At 43.0% G+C, this 12,463-nt stretch overlaps 1 protein-coding gene across 1 annotated transcript in view; it reads right to left on the bottom strand.

The window, feature by feature from the left end:
• NRIP1 (nuclear receptor interacting protein 1) overlaps positions 1–2,477 on the bottom strand; it is a 96,014-nt gene extending 93,537 nt beyond the window's left edge. The window contains exon 1 of the mRNA XM_028113755.2: positions 2,397–2,477. The gene's annotated coding sequence lies outside the window, so the exon portion shown is untranslated. The remainder of the gene's footprint in view (positions 1–2,396) is intronic.
• Between the last annotated feature and the right edge of the window lie 9,986 nt (positions 2,478–12,463).

The raw sequence follows: 12,463 nt of genomic DNA, 5'->3' as shown, positions 1-12,463 counted from the left end.
CCTTGGAGCACAAACTGAAAACTCCGTTTTAAATTCTTTTGAATTAGTATCTTGTGGAGAACAGCCACTCCACTTGATATGTCATAATTTTCATTTCTAAAGGTAGCATGGATAATTTAAATTGGCACTTTCTATTTATTACACAAATAATTGTTCTCTTGGATGACCTTTTGAAAGCTAGCACTTCTTGATCATTTTCTGGCTACACTGGAGCCACAAGAGACATGTCAATTTAAGCAAACTTCAGGAGCAATAAACTAACAAACAGACTCTAGGTGGTGGTATAGGTTATTTTTTATCATGATGTTTTGCTCTTAAAACTGCAAGAGTCAGAAGAGCCTTTAGCCTCCTTTACAGACACTTCTTTATTACAAACTTACAATCTTTTAGGGTGTTTAAATTAGTAAAATCCAAGTTCTACAGAGTTTTGGAGACAAATTCAAGAAATGGATCTAAGTCAAGTTTTCCCGCAGACATTACACCAGGGTTTCAACTGCTTCAAAAGCACTGCGGAGACCTCACTTTATGAGTAAAACTAACAATGAGCAGTCCTCTTTTTTTTTTTTTTTTAATATGTATTTATTCTTCGGGCACTTTCAGGGGTAAGTATGGAAAGAGGTGTTTCCCCACCAGAGTGAATGAAGCGGGCTGGAAGAACAGTCAGTCCCACAGTCTGCAGAGGAGTAGCTGTTCCAATGACTGATTGTTCTTCTTTGTCTCTAGGAACTAATTCCAGACAGAGAAAAGTTACTACTGCTGATGAAGCCTTACTCTGAACCAGCTAAACCCACTCGACATTACCAAACTGCCGGGCAAAACCAAAGCAACTTATTTCTAAGGTGAAAAACATTTCAACATACTCCAGGCAGCAACCTACTTAGGTGCCAGGCGATTGAAGCACTATATTTGTTTAGAAGTTCCACTTATTTCAGTGTCTCTCCCACGAAGGTGGCAACCTGGTGGTTAAACATTGAATAATCCATCGGGAGGATGCACCCATTTGCTAAACCTATGGTTCACTACTAAGCAGGTTCAATGTAATTCATAACTTTAAAGAATGAATTAAACCAAAGCACTCTGCTTCACAGATCCCAGCCTCCCAAATGTAAAGAGTACTCATCGTATATAACCCAACGCTAGTTTTACTTTGGACACCTAGACAGTCTTTCTTCCTCTAAAGACAGTTTTTCAGCCCCGGCACAATCTCAAAATTTAATCATCTACATCACCGGAGACAAACTCCAACTTAGTTCCACCGACTGAGTGAAAAGCCCTTGTAGCTAGGAACGTCTTAATTTTTGTCCAAAATAAAATGTCCTATTAAGAAATTTAACGCAAAAGTACTTATCATTCTGTTCTTCTTTTACTATCTTCAGAAACCAATTAAATCACTAATGAGATAGAAGGTAGAACCGCCTGTAATGCTTCAGAGATCAACATGTGTCACAGACTCCCAGCTTGTTTGCCTACGAGACACAGTTGATTCCTTTGTTCCTTCAGCCCGAACACCAACTCTTGGTTAAAAATTTGGAAACAACTTTGGAAGGATGGGAGGGTTTGTAGACTACTTCCAGGGAAACCGTTCATAAAACCATATTCACTAGTAGTAAGGAGGACACGGATATAAGAGGAGAGAAAAGAAGCCTCCCAGGACCTCCACAGGGTTCACCCCAAATGTGAGCCCCGCTTCTGGCTCAGGGCTAAAGTGATGGTTGAGGCCTCGGGTCCAAAAAGCCTCGCCCTCGGGGCAGGGGGGTGCGGGGGGAGGACAAGGACCGACCGACCGGTCACGCCTGGGGGGTCTGGTGGGGGCCCAGAGAGCCGTCCCCTTTTTCCTGTTCACTTTTCTTGACCCGGAATCCGGCGAGCACTGAGCAGGGAGGCACCGGGCGAGAGGCAGGTGGCAGCCCCCGGCGCCGCCCAGGTCGCCCCGGGCAGCAGAACCGAGAGCTGCGCGGCGAGAAGCGCCCGGCACTCCGAGCCGAGGGAGCAGACGAGCGGGGCGCGCGACCCGGGCCGGGCCACCCGTGCCCGGTCCGCCTCAGGGGACACATGGCGGCTGCCCCTCGGCCCAGGACTGTCACGGACCGGGCGGTGAGCCCGGAGCCAACTCCACAACTTGCCGGCCCGGCTGCCTGGGCCCCCCGAGTTCCCGGGAAGATTCGGACCCCGCAGGAGGGGCGGAGTATCCCCGGAAACAATTCCTCCCCGCCGCCGAGCCCACCCCGCCGTCCGCGTTCGCTCCCGCCTGCGGCCGCGCGGTCCCCGCCGCCCCGACGCCCCCGCGGCCCTGCCCGCCAACGCCTCCAACGCCGCCGCCGCCGGCCGCGCTCCCGGGCCGTTTCCGGCGGCGCCCGCGGCCGCTCCCGGAGCCCCCGGCCGCGGCCGCCACTCACCCGAGGCCGCCGCGGCTCCGAGCCTGGGTTCCGTCAGGCTCACTCCACGAAGGCGCCCCGCCGCCCCGTCCTTCCCCGGCGCCCCGGCGAGCTCTTCCCTCAGAGCAGCAGTGCTGCCAAGCACAGTGGCGGCCGCGGGGCCACCGGCGGGCGTGCGCTGGCGGGAGGGAGGGCTTGGGGCCGGGTCGTCCCTCCGCCTCGGCCGCCGCCTCCTCCGCCTCCTCCGCCTCCTCCGCCTCCTCCGCCACCGCCGCGCCGCCGCCGCCGCCGCCGCCGCCTCCTCCCGAGTTCGGGGCTCTGCTGCAATGTCTGCGAGGCTGACTTTGAGCGCCTCGCTCGCCGCCCGCCCGCAGCCGCGCTCCTCCCTCCGCCGCCGAGTCCGCCGCGGCCCAGTCCCTCCCCTCGCCGCTCCACGCCATTCAGCTCTTCAGCCAAGTTTCTTAACCCTTTTTTCCCCCTCCCTCCCATTGTCACCCGGGCAGGAGAAAGCAGCTCGGGTCCCCGCAGCTCGTGGGAGCTGAGGAGCCCCCCCGCCCCGTTTTGTTGTTTTCCTCCTTGCCCGCCCTCCGGATGGCCGGGCGGGGGCTGCAGGGCCCAAAGGCGGCGGGAGGACCGCGTCGCCCGGGAGAGGTGGGTGCTCCAAGCGCCCGAGCCGGCCCCCTCGGTTCCCGGCTCTGTCCAGCCGCCCCTGACCGCCGGAGGAGCCTGGACAGCTCCTCCCGGGCCCGGGGGCTTGTTCTCGTTACACAGGCCGAGGGCTCGCGTTTGGGACACAGCCTGGGGGCCGGGACGCCCAGGTCCCGCTTGGGTGCTGGCGCCTTGGCGTCCCCCTCCCATTTCACCCCACGACACGCGTTCCCTCGGCTCCTTCTCACCCACCCCCAGCTTCCACCACCTTGTAATCTGTGTGTCCTGCTTTAATCTTGGGGGGCACGGGCACTAACTCCAGGTCACTTTGACCCCACGCCTTAGCACGTAGTAGGCACCCAGGAATAAATGTGGAGTGACTCGGAGAGGAAAACTGGGGAGGAGACCTGAGGAGTGCCCCGTTCAGCTGCTTGGACGGACGTAGGACCCAGGAGCAGGGTTTATCTTCAGCTGCTTTGTCACTGCGAAGTCTCCGGCAGAGTCTGTCAGCGAATCTACATCATCCCGGGAAGAATTTGACCCTACCAGACAAGGCAAAAAGAACAGGGCTGCCACTTCTTCGGCAGCTCTCCTCGGTACAGTCTCCGAATAAGAAATAACAATTACATCACGAGGCCGGGGCGGCAGCGCTGTGGAGCCTCTCGGTTTCCTGCAGCTTAATCTCGCTGAACCCGCCTCTAAACTGGGGGGGGGGGGGGGGGGATGGACTGGTGGCGAGAGAGAGAGTGGAGAGGGGAGAGAGTCCCTACGAAACCATAATCCCCCCCCCCCCTTGCATTTGGTGTTTTAAAAATCTTATCCTCAATGCTCCGCCAAACGTCTAACTAGAACTATTAACACCCCTTCAACACCTCCCCAGATGTCAGGTTTCTTTTTGACTCTAGCATCTAGCATTTAGTAACTCGCCATGAAAAAAAAATTACCAGGGGAAATGAGTGCCGTTGCTGAAATTGTTTTTTGCTTGATAGAGAAACGCTGAAGTACAGCTTAGCCTCACCCTTAACTCAGAAATGGCATGCCTGTGTTAAAACACTTATTGCACAAAACAAATGAATGGATGAGGCACCCCTTTCTCATATATAGGTTTTCATATCCTTAAGAATTCTATAACATTTGAAAACAGAGTTGCTAGCGCACTAAAACAAAAACAAAAAAACCACTCTCCTAGTCATGAAACAGTATTTATTCTATGCCTGTTACATAATCACTGTATTGTACATTTAAAATCTCACTTAACCTTTAAAAATATGAAAGTTCTGTAATACCTTCAAATCTTAAAAGTGAAAGCAATGCTTAATATGCTTAATAAATCCACCACCTAGCCCAGTGCTGGGCACATTTAGGAATAGTTTGCTTAATGGTGATGGTGCATTTTAGAACAATTATTTTACATCACCTTAGTGATTCAACTGTGCAATCTGTTGCCATCTCATATTGTTTAAACTTCATATGATGGTTTATTGTGTTTATATACCACAGTTTGAAATCTGCTCAAGGCAACTTAGTACCAAGTCTGCCGTTCTATAGTATATCATTTATACAGGATTGATGCAAAGCAAACTGTTCCAATTAAGTGATGATCAGCAGAATTGGAATCTGATCCTTTAAAAGTCAAACTTCTTTAAAAAAAAAAACTTTCAAGTGTTATACAAAGATTTTCTAAAATGAGTTATTTTTTTTTTCCTTAAGCGGTTTATTGGACTTCATTTGGCTATTGAAAAGTCAGGGTTAGTTTTATTAAAGTGTTTATTGTGGTAGGTTGTAGTGGATTTAACAAATACATCAAGTTTCTCTTCTATATCCGGCTTCTTCCTAGGTGTTAAGAGATGCTCCCAGGAAGTATATAAGCTATCAATGGCTGCACTGAAGGACTCTAGGATGCTATGACTTAGTGATTCTTTCTGCCTTTTGTAGTTTCTCTCTTCCCCTTCACTAACTGACAATCTGTTGTCCTTATTCTCTGTTGCCACAGCATGCCTGCCTCTAGTATTTTCCTTCTCTTCTGATTGGCAACTTCTAGTCTGGTGCAGACTGGGAATCTAGATGACCTCACTTGTCACAATTCAGTACAGTAAAACTAAATAGATCCTGTTTAAGAAACTGAGTGCTCACCAAGGAGTAAGACACATGAACCTCAATGCATAGACTTTGGGACAGCTATCCAGACTACTCAAATGTTGCTTTGAAAAGCATTGTTTTTGCTCCTTAACTGGGTTTTGGATCATTGAGACTTGTAGGTAAACAGCCTTCAAATAAGTGAGGTTACACAACTGACCCAGCCAGCAGAGTATTGGTCCTGCCCAACAATGCTAGTGTTAAAAAGTCTACAGCCATTTGTTAGATGACTTAACAGAGCTGCTCACCATTTATTAATCTATCTTCTCAACCCCACAAAAGTCCAATCACTGAAATCCTGAGCTCTTTTTGATAGTGCATTAGTGAAAGTAAATTACGTACCTTTTGTGGAATTCATTTTAATCGTGCTAATTCTGGTGGGGCTCTTTTGTTGTTGTTCTTTGTTTTGAAAAATCAATGCCTAAGTTTCCTGGCTAAGAGAATCATTGCAGTGATACTGGGCATATATGTAATATAAGAATGCCTATTCAGTAATTTGTATTTTAAAGACAACTCTCATTTTAACCAATTGTGATGTGAAAAAGATACCCTTCAGTTTATATACTTAAACACAAAAGTATTTTTATAAACCCAAGGTTCCTATGGCATCAGACATTCATAGTTCAGGCTCAATATGATTATCTATCATCACTATTCCCAAAAAAGTAGTTTGGGAAAGGTATGTTTATGAGGTGCTCGCTGAATCTCTGCTGTTAATAGCATTTTTTTCACACCATTGTGTGCCTGTATCCCACTCTAAATGCAAGCATTGCCGGCAGAGGCAGGATCCATATCCCTCTGGTTCACATTTTGATCTCCACCACCTATCCCTGTGCCCAACAAACAGCATTCAGTTGATATTGGGCAAGAATCTGTCCTGGCCCTGTGGACAGTGCTTAGCTCTACCTGGAATACTGGTGTGGGATGAGGGAGTTTAGGGAATATTTTACCGAGAAAATAGTGCTTCAACAAACTATTAAAAGGTAAGAATTTGCCAGGTAGGCAAAGTAAGAAAGGGATTCTCAGGAAAGGAAAAAGACTGTTTGACAGTAGAGAGGTATAAAGAAAACAAAAATAAACATTGAGAAGTATTGAATTTACATTATACACTATGAATTAGTGACTAACGAATTATGACAAGCCACAAAAATATTTACTGATGGGATTGCAGTGTAGCTACACTGTTATAGTCCCCTTAGCCTCTAGAGAAAGCACTATCCAATAAAAATATAAAGTGAGACACAAATGTGAGCTACGTATGTACTTTTAAGTTTTCTAGTAGCCACATTTAAAAAATACAAAGAAACAGGTGAAGGTAGTTCTAACGATATACTTAACCCAACATATTAAAATATTATTTCAATGTATGCACAACATAAAAAGTATTTTAGATATTTTTCTTTCTTTTATTCACACTACATTTTCAAAATCCAACAGACATCTCAATTTGAACTAGTCACATTCAAGTGTTCAGTAGCCACATGCAGCTAACGGCTGTGGTACTGGACAGCAACAGCTCTAGAGGACACATGAAATATTTAACAATACAGTTAAAATAAATCTCTTTCTTAGGGGTGCCTGGGTGGCTCAGATGTTTAAGCGTCTGCCTTCGCCTTTGGCTCGGGTCATGATCTCCAGGTCCTGGGATGGAGCCCTGTGTCTGGCTCCCAGCTCAGCGGGGAGTCTGCTTTTCCCTCTCCCTCTGCCTTTCCCCCTGCTTGTGTTCTCTCTGTCTCTGTCTCTCTCACTCAGATGAATAAATAAAATCTTAAAAAAAAAAAAAATCTCTTAGGATGAAAATCTAAATCTTACTAAATCTAAGATTTCATTTGTGTTGATTACTCGTGTTTAACTGTACTGTGTTATAGAAACCACTTTCTTGTATCTAGGCTTTTAGGCCAATTAGAAAATCAGCAGAGTTTACATTTTATGTACTGTGTCTTCATTAACCATACAGTAGTTACAACTACTGCTATTTCTATTAACTCTGGTGGTGGACTGTAAATGTAAACTGGCTTTATGGCAGAAATAAAACACTATAAATTTGGGGTTGAATAAGCTTTAAAGAAGCCTTTCCTAGAACACAGAACTACCTCTATGCTAGTTACTGTCAAGCATTTTCTGTAGAAGCCCAGGTTTTGCTTTTCAGTTCTTCCATGTCCTGTTAGTTACTTGTGGACTATAAAATCCAGCCCAGCCTCTGTCTGAGACAGTCACCTGCCCAAAGCGGGTGGTAAGGAAGTGCTGCAGAGCCCTGGGTACCGAGAAAGATCTAAAGGGCTAAGATGAAGATGTTGAGACACCCTGTCTGCAGGTTACTGTGAAGTTTTCCATGAGATTGGAGCCTTTTTACTTTTGGTGGTGCTTGAATGCCATGGACTGGCAAAACCAGGGCACTCAATTTCTACACGAAAATGAACGCTGAAAAACTGCATCTTAAAAAAAAGTCTGAAAATGATTGTGTACAAGCAGCTGAAAATGTGCAAGGAAAGGACAGATACTTCAGTGAAGTGAAAACGTGGATGAAGCCTTCTCATTCCCAAAACAAGAAAATCTCTGGTAGAGTTAAGGAGCCTAAAAAGCCAAAAAGTCTCAGTGAAGCTAAAGAAAACACGTCAGTTTTGATGATGTGTCAGTTTAGTATGTTTAAATGGTTGAAACTATTACGTGGAATCTTATCCTTTTATGTAGAAATAGGTTATTTAGAGACACCTGGATGGCTCAGTTGGTTAAGCATCTGACTCTTGATCTCAGCTCAGGTCTTGATCTCAGGGTCATGAGTTCAAGCTCCGTGTTGGGCTCCATGCTGGGTGTGGAGCCTACTTAAAAAAAAAAAAAAAAGGAAATAGGTTATTTAGATCTTATTAAGCAATCCTGTTGTAAATGAATACAAAATTTCGGGATTTCACAAACATATATCCATATAATAAATCAATTGAGTAAATCATGATCCTATTAATTTTTAGAGATCTTCTTCAGATAACCTTCAACTAAAACAAAGTACATATCTGTTTTCCCAAATTATTCAGAGTTCTATAGAGAAGAAAGCTATAAAGTTAGAAATGTATGTTTACCATTTGTTTGCCCCTCAAAAGAAATAGGCACAGACTCTGACATATCTGTTTTAGATTTGTTTAGTTTAAGAAACATGAAGTTCTTATATAGTTCATCTTTTCACAAAACTAAACTAAAATTACTTCCACCGTCAAACATGCACACACACATGCATACACACATGCATATACACGCACATACATATACGCCCCTAAGATTTCACAAAATTCAATAAGGTAAGAGTAGTCTTTTCAATAAATGATGCTGGGTCAACTAGATTTTTATGGAAGAGAATGAAATTTGACCCCTTCTTTATACATATACAAAAATTAACTCAAAACGGATCTTAGACCTAACTGCAAAAACTGAACTATAAAACTTGTAGGAGGAAATATAGTAATCAATCTTCATGATCTTATTTAAACAAAGCCTCCTTAGATGTGGTACCAAAAGCACAAGTGACAAAGAGAAAGTAAGTATATTGGACTTAAATAAAATTAAAATCTTTAGTACTTCAATGGACACTATCAAAAATGACAACTCAGAATGAGAGAAAAAATTTGCAAATCATATATCTGATGAGAGACTTGTGTCTAGAATGTATAACTCTCACCACTCAATAATAAAAAGACTAATACTCAATGTTTTAAAATGAGCACAGACTCTGAATAGACATTTCTCCAAAGATATATGTTAAGCACATGGAAAGACGCTCCTTTGTCACTAGTCACCAGGAAAATGCAAATCCAAACTACAATGTTTTACCACTTCACACTTGCTAGGAATGTCTATAAACAAACGAAACAAAACAGAAACAAGTGTTAGGGAGGATGTAGAGTAATCGGAACTCTCATACATTGCTGGTGAAAATCAACAGTGTTGTGGCTACTGTGAAAGAGTCTGGCCATTCCTCGAAAGGTTAAATATAGTTACTGTACAACCCATCAATTCCACCCCTAAGTATATACCCTAGAGAAATGAAAACTTTCTCCACAGAAAAACTTGTACATATGAATGTTCACTCCAGTACCCTTCATAACATCAAAAAAGAGAAACAAACCCAAATATCCATCAACTGATGAATAGACTTGGAAATTTGGTCTATCCTTACAATGAAATACTACTGAGCAATAAAAAAGGGAATAAACTGACACATGCTACAGTATGAATGAACTTGAAAAGATTATGCTGAGTAAAAGAAGTCACAAAAGACCATGTATTGTATAATTACATTGATATGAAATGCCCATAATATGAGCATCTATAGATCCTACTCTAGAGAGTAGAATAGTGATTACCTAGGGCAGAGGCAGGGTTTGGGAAGAAATGGGGATTGACTGCTAATGGGCATAGGATTTCTTTTTGTAGTGACAAAAGTGTTCTAAAATTGATTGTGGTAATGTTTGCACAACTCTGGATATTCCAAAAACCATTGAATTATACACTTTAAATGGGTGAGTTGTATGGTATGTAAATTATATCTAAATAAAGCTATCATATATTTTTAAAAAATAAACACAAAAGAACCTTTCTATCTTCTCACTTTGAAAATGAAACAACACTTTGACATCTATCAGAAAACAAAGTCTGTAAATGTTTGAAAAATGTTACAACTCAAAATTATTTTTGCTTGATATGATTTGCCAGAAATCAGCAAAATAATATATATCTCTATAAAATGAAAAAACCACATGTTGGAAATTAACTTTGGCTGCTTTACAATACTTAAATGACACAGTACAGAAGGATGGTTTTATCAGGACAGCCCAAGTGTCAATAATTTAGTGTGTACTAAGTGTGTGTGTGTATGTGTGTCTGTGTGTATGTGTGGTCTTTCAGCAATGCCAGTATGGAATTCGGGAGGTTACTTAGGAAGAGAATCCTGGATAACCTGTATATACTGCTCATGTCCCACAAAACTGGCTTATATGATATACATAACTCAGTAATTTATAGCAATAACTATTCCTACAAAGCTAAATGATTACTCCTGTTAAGCAGTTCACTGTATTGTATTTCCCTAACAGTCAGATCCAAGAAATCTAATTCTAAGTTTCATCATCTAGTTAACTACATTTGGTTGCTAGTAATAGAGGTAAGAATTAGTAATAGAGGTAAGAATAGAGGTAACAGCAACTAAACCAAGATAGAAGTTTAATTTTTTTCCAACGTAAAAAAAATCCACAAATGCATATCTGGGACTGGTTTGATGATGCCATCATCTTTAAGCGCCCAGATTGCTTCTATTCTGTCACCTTTAGCTCTTTCTTGGCTTTCACCCTAAAGATTGCCTCATGATGTTAATTGGCTGCTACAGCTCCAGTCATCAAGTTTGCATTTCCAGCAGAAAGAATGTGGGTGACCCACTACCTTTTTAATGAGTTTTCCTGAAAGGACCATCCAATAACTCCTACTAACATTTCATTGGATGAATCCAGAGGGAATGTAGGGTATATAGTATTTTAGCTAGGAACAACACTCAGATAAAATCAAGGTTTTGTTTCTAAGAAGATGAGACTTAATATTGAGTGGGTGTATTAGTTATCTCATGCTACGTAACAAGCTGCCACAAAAATTAGCTTAAAACAAGAAACACTATTATCTCATAGTTTCTGGTAGATATAAAATTCAGGAACAGCTTAGCTGGATTATTTTGATACAAAGTCTCTCATGTGGCTGCAATTGGGATATTGGCGGTGTCTGCAATCATCTGAAGGCTCGCCTGGAGCTGGAGTATCCCATTTCAAGAAGGCTCCCTCACAAGGCTGTTGGCAGGAGACCTCAGTTCCTCACATGGCTGTTGCAGGGGACCTTGGGTCCTTGCTACATGAGCTTGAGTATCCTGAGGATGTGGCTGCTAACTCCCCCAGATGGAGCTATCCAAGAGAAAGCAATGATGAAATCACAACGTCCTTTGTGACCTTGTTGCATAATTCACACAGAGTACTTCTACTTTATTCTATTAATTAGAGGGAAGTCACTAAATTAATCTACTCTTAAAAGGAAAATCATCTTGAAGGAAAGGGTATCAAATAATTTGTGGACATAGCTTAAAACCAATATAGCAGGCTATTAGCATTTTCTGTCATGGTCTGCCTCTTTGCTTCTCCAAACCAGCACGTACACCTTTGTTTTCATATGTGCAGCAGTCTCACTATCTCTCCCAGGGATCCAGACACAAGTCTTTTTCTGTGACTTCCTCACATCTACTGCCTAAGATTTCTGGGTGATATGCAGCCCTTTCCAAGGAGCCCAGATACAACCCCCTGTAGGCTGGCAACCTTTAAAACCTTTAGTTTTAAAGACATGTTTTCAGCTATCAGCACATTTAATTTTGTAGAAGGAATGGATTATTGCAATAAACCTGTCCATTTGGAGAAGATAGAATGAGAAACATTAGTCATTATTCCATAATAATTATCAAAACCTACTAAGCAGGAATAACCAGGACTCCCTGCCCTACACTGAAGGGAGTTCCTTGGTTGGCCAACATGACAGCTCCTGGTTCTTTCTCTTGAATGCTTTCCTTCATGTTTTGTCCTCTGCTGCTCCTGCATCTGCCCCTGGGAGGTTCCTTCTTGTCGGTTTTCCTCAACAAATACATACAAGGTGGGCACAGGGGAGGATGCCCTTCTTGGAGACTACATGAACTTTAAAACACTGGGGCATAGAGATTGTTTTAAAGTTTTAACAACTACAGACTATTGTAGACCAAGTTGGGGTTTCTTTGGGAAGATAATTCCTTCAAACATTGAACAGACTTGATTTATTTCCAAGTCTGTTCTATGTATAAACTGCCATAGACAAAAGTCTTGCTTAGACATAGTTTTTCAGCCTGTAGATGCTCCTCTTTTATTTACTAGGCTCTGTACTCTGCCCATTCCTATGGCCCTTAAATTAATGGTGGTTACCTTGAAAGCATCTGAAATAATAGGCTTAGTTGGGGAAGCAATACAATTCATCACCTACTGCCAGCAATATCACTGCTGTTTTATAACAAAGCAAGAGTCTTACCTTTGCTAAGACTATAGTTTCATGGCCACAGCTTAAAACTTCTTCAAGTTCAGGTACAGAGCAGATGACTTTTTCAACACTACAAGGCCCAAATCATTGGACTCTCCATCAGTGTCGTTAGCACGCAAAGGCAGGGAATAGCCCTCTTAGTAAATCTTCGCTTCCTTCTACTTATGCTTCAAGAAGATTTGGTTCTAGTTTGAGTTCATCTAAGGCATTAGATTTTGCTAAAAATA

Source organism: Eumetopias jubatus, unplaced genomic scaffold, assembly GCF_037043125.1.
Source record: "Eumetopias jubatus isolate StellerSeaLion01/CBP00866 unplaced genomic scaffold, mEumJub1_p1.0 scaffold_1, whole genome shotgun sequence".
In the NCBI taxonomy this organism is placed as follows: domain Eukaryota; kingdom Metazoa; phylum Chordata; class Mammalia; order Carnivora; family Otariidae; genus Eumetopias; species Eumetopias jubatus.
This window is presented reverse-complemented; position numbering and strand designations above follow the sequence as displayed.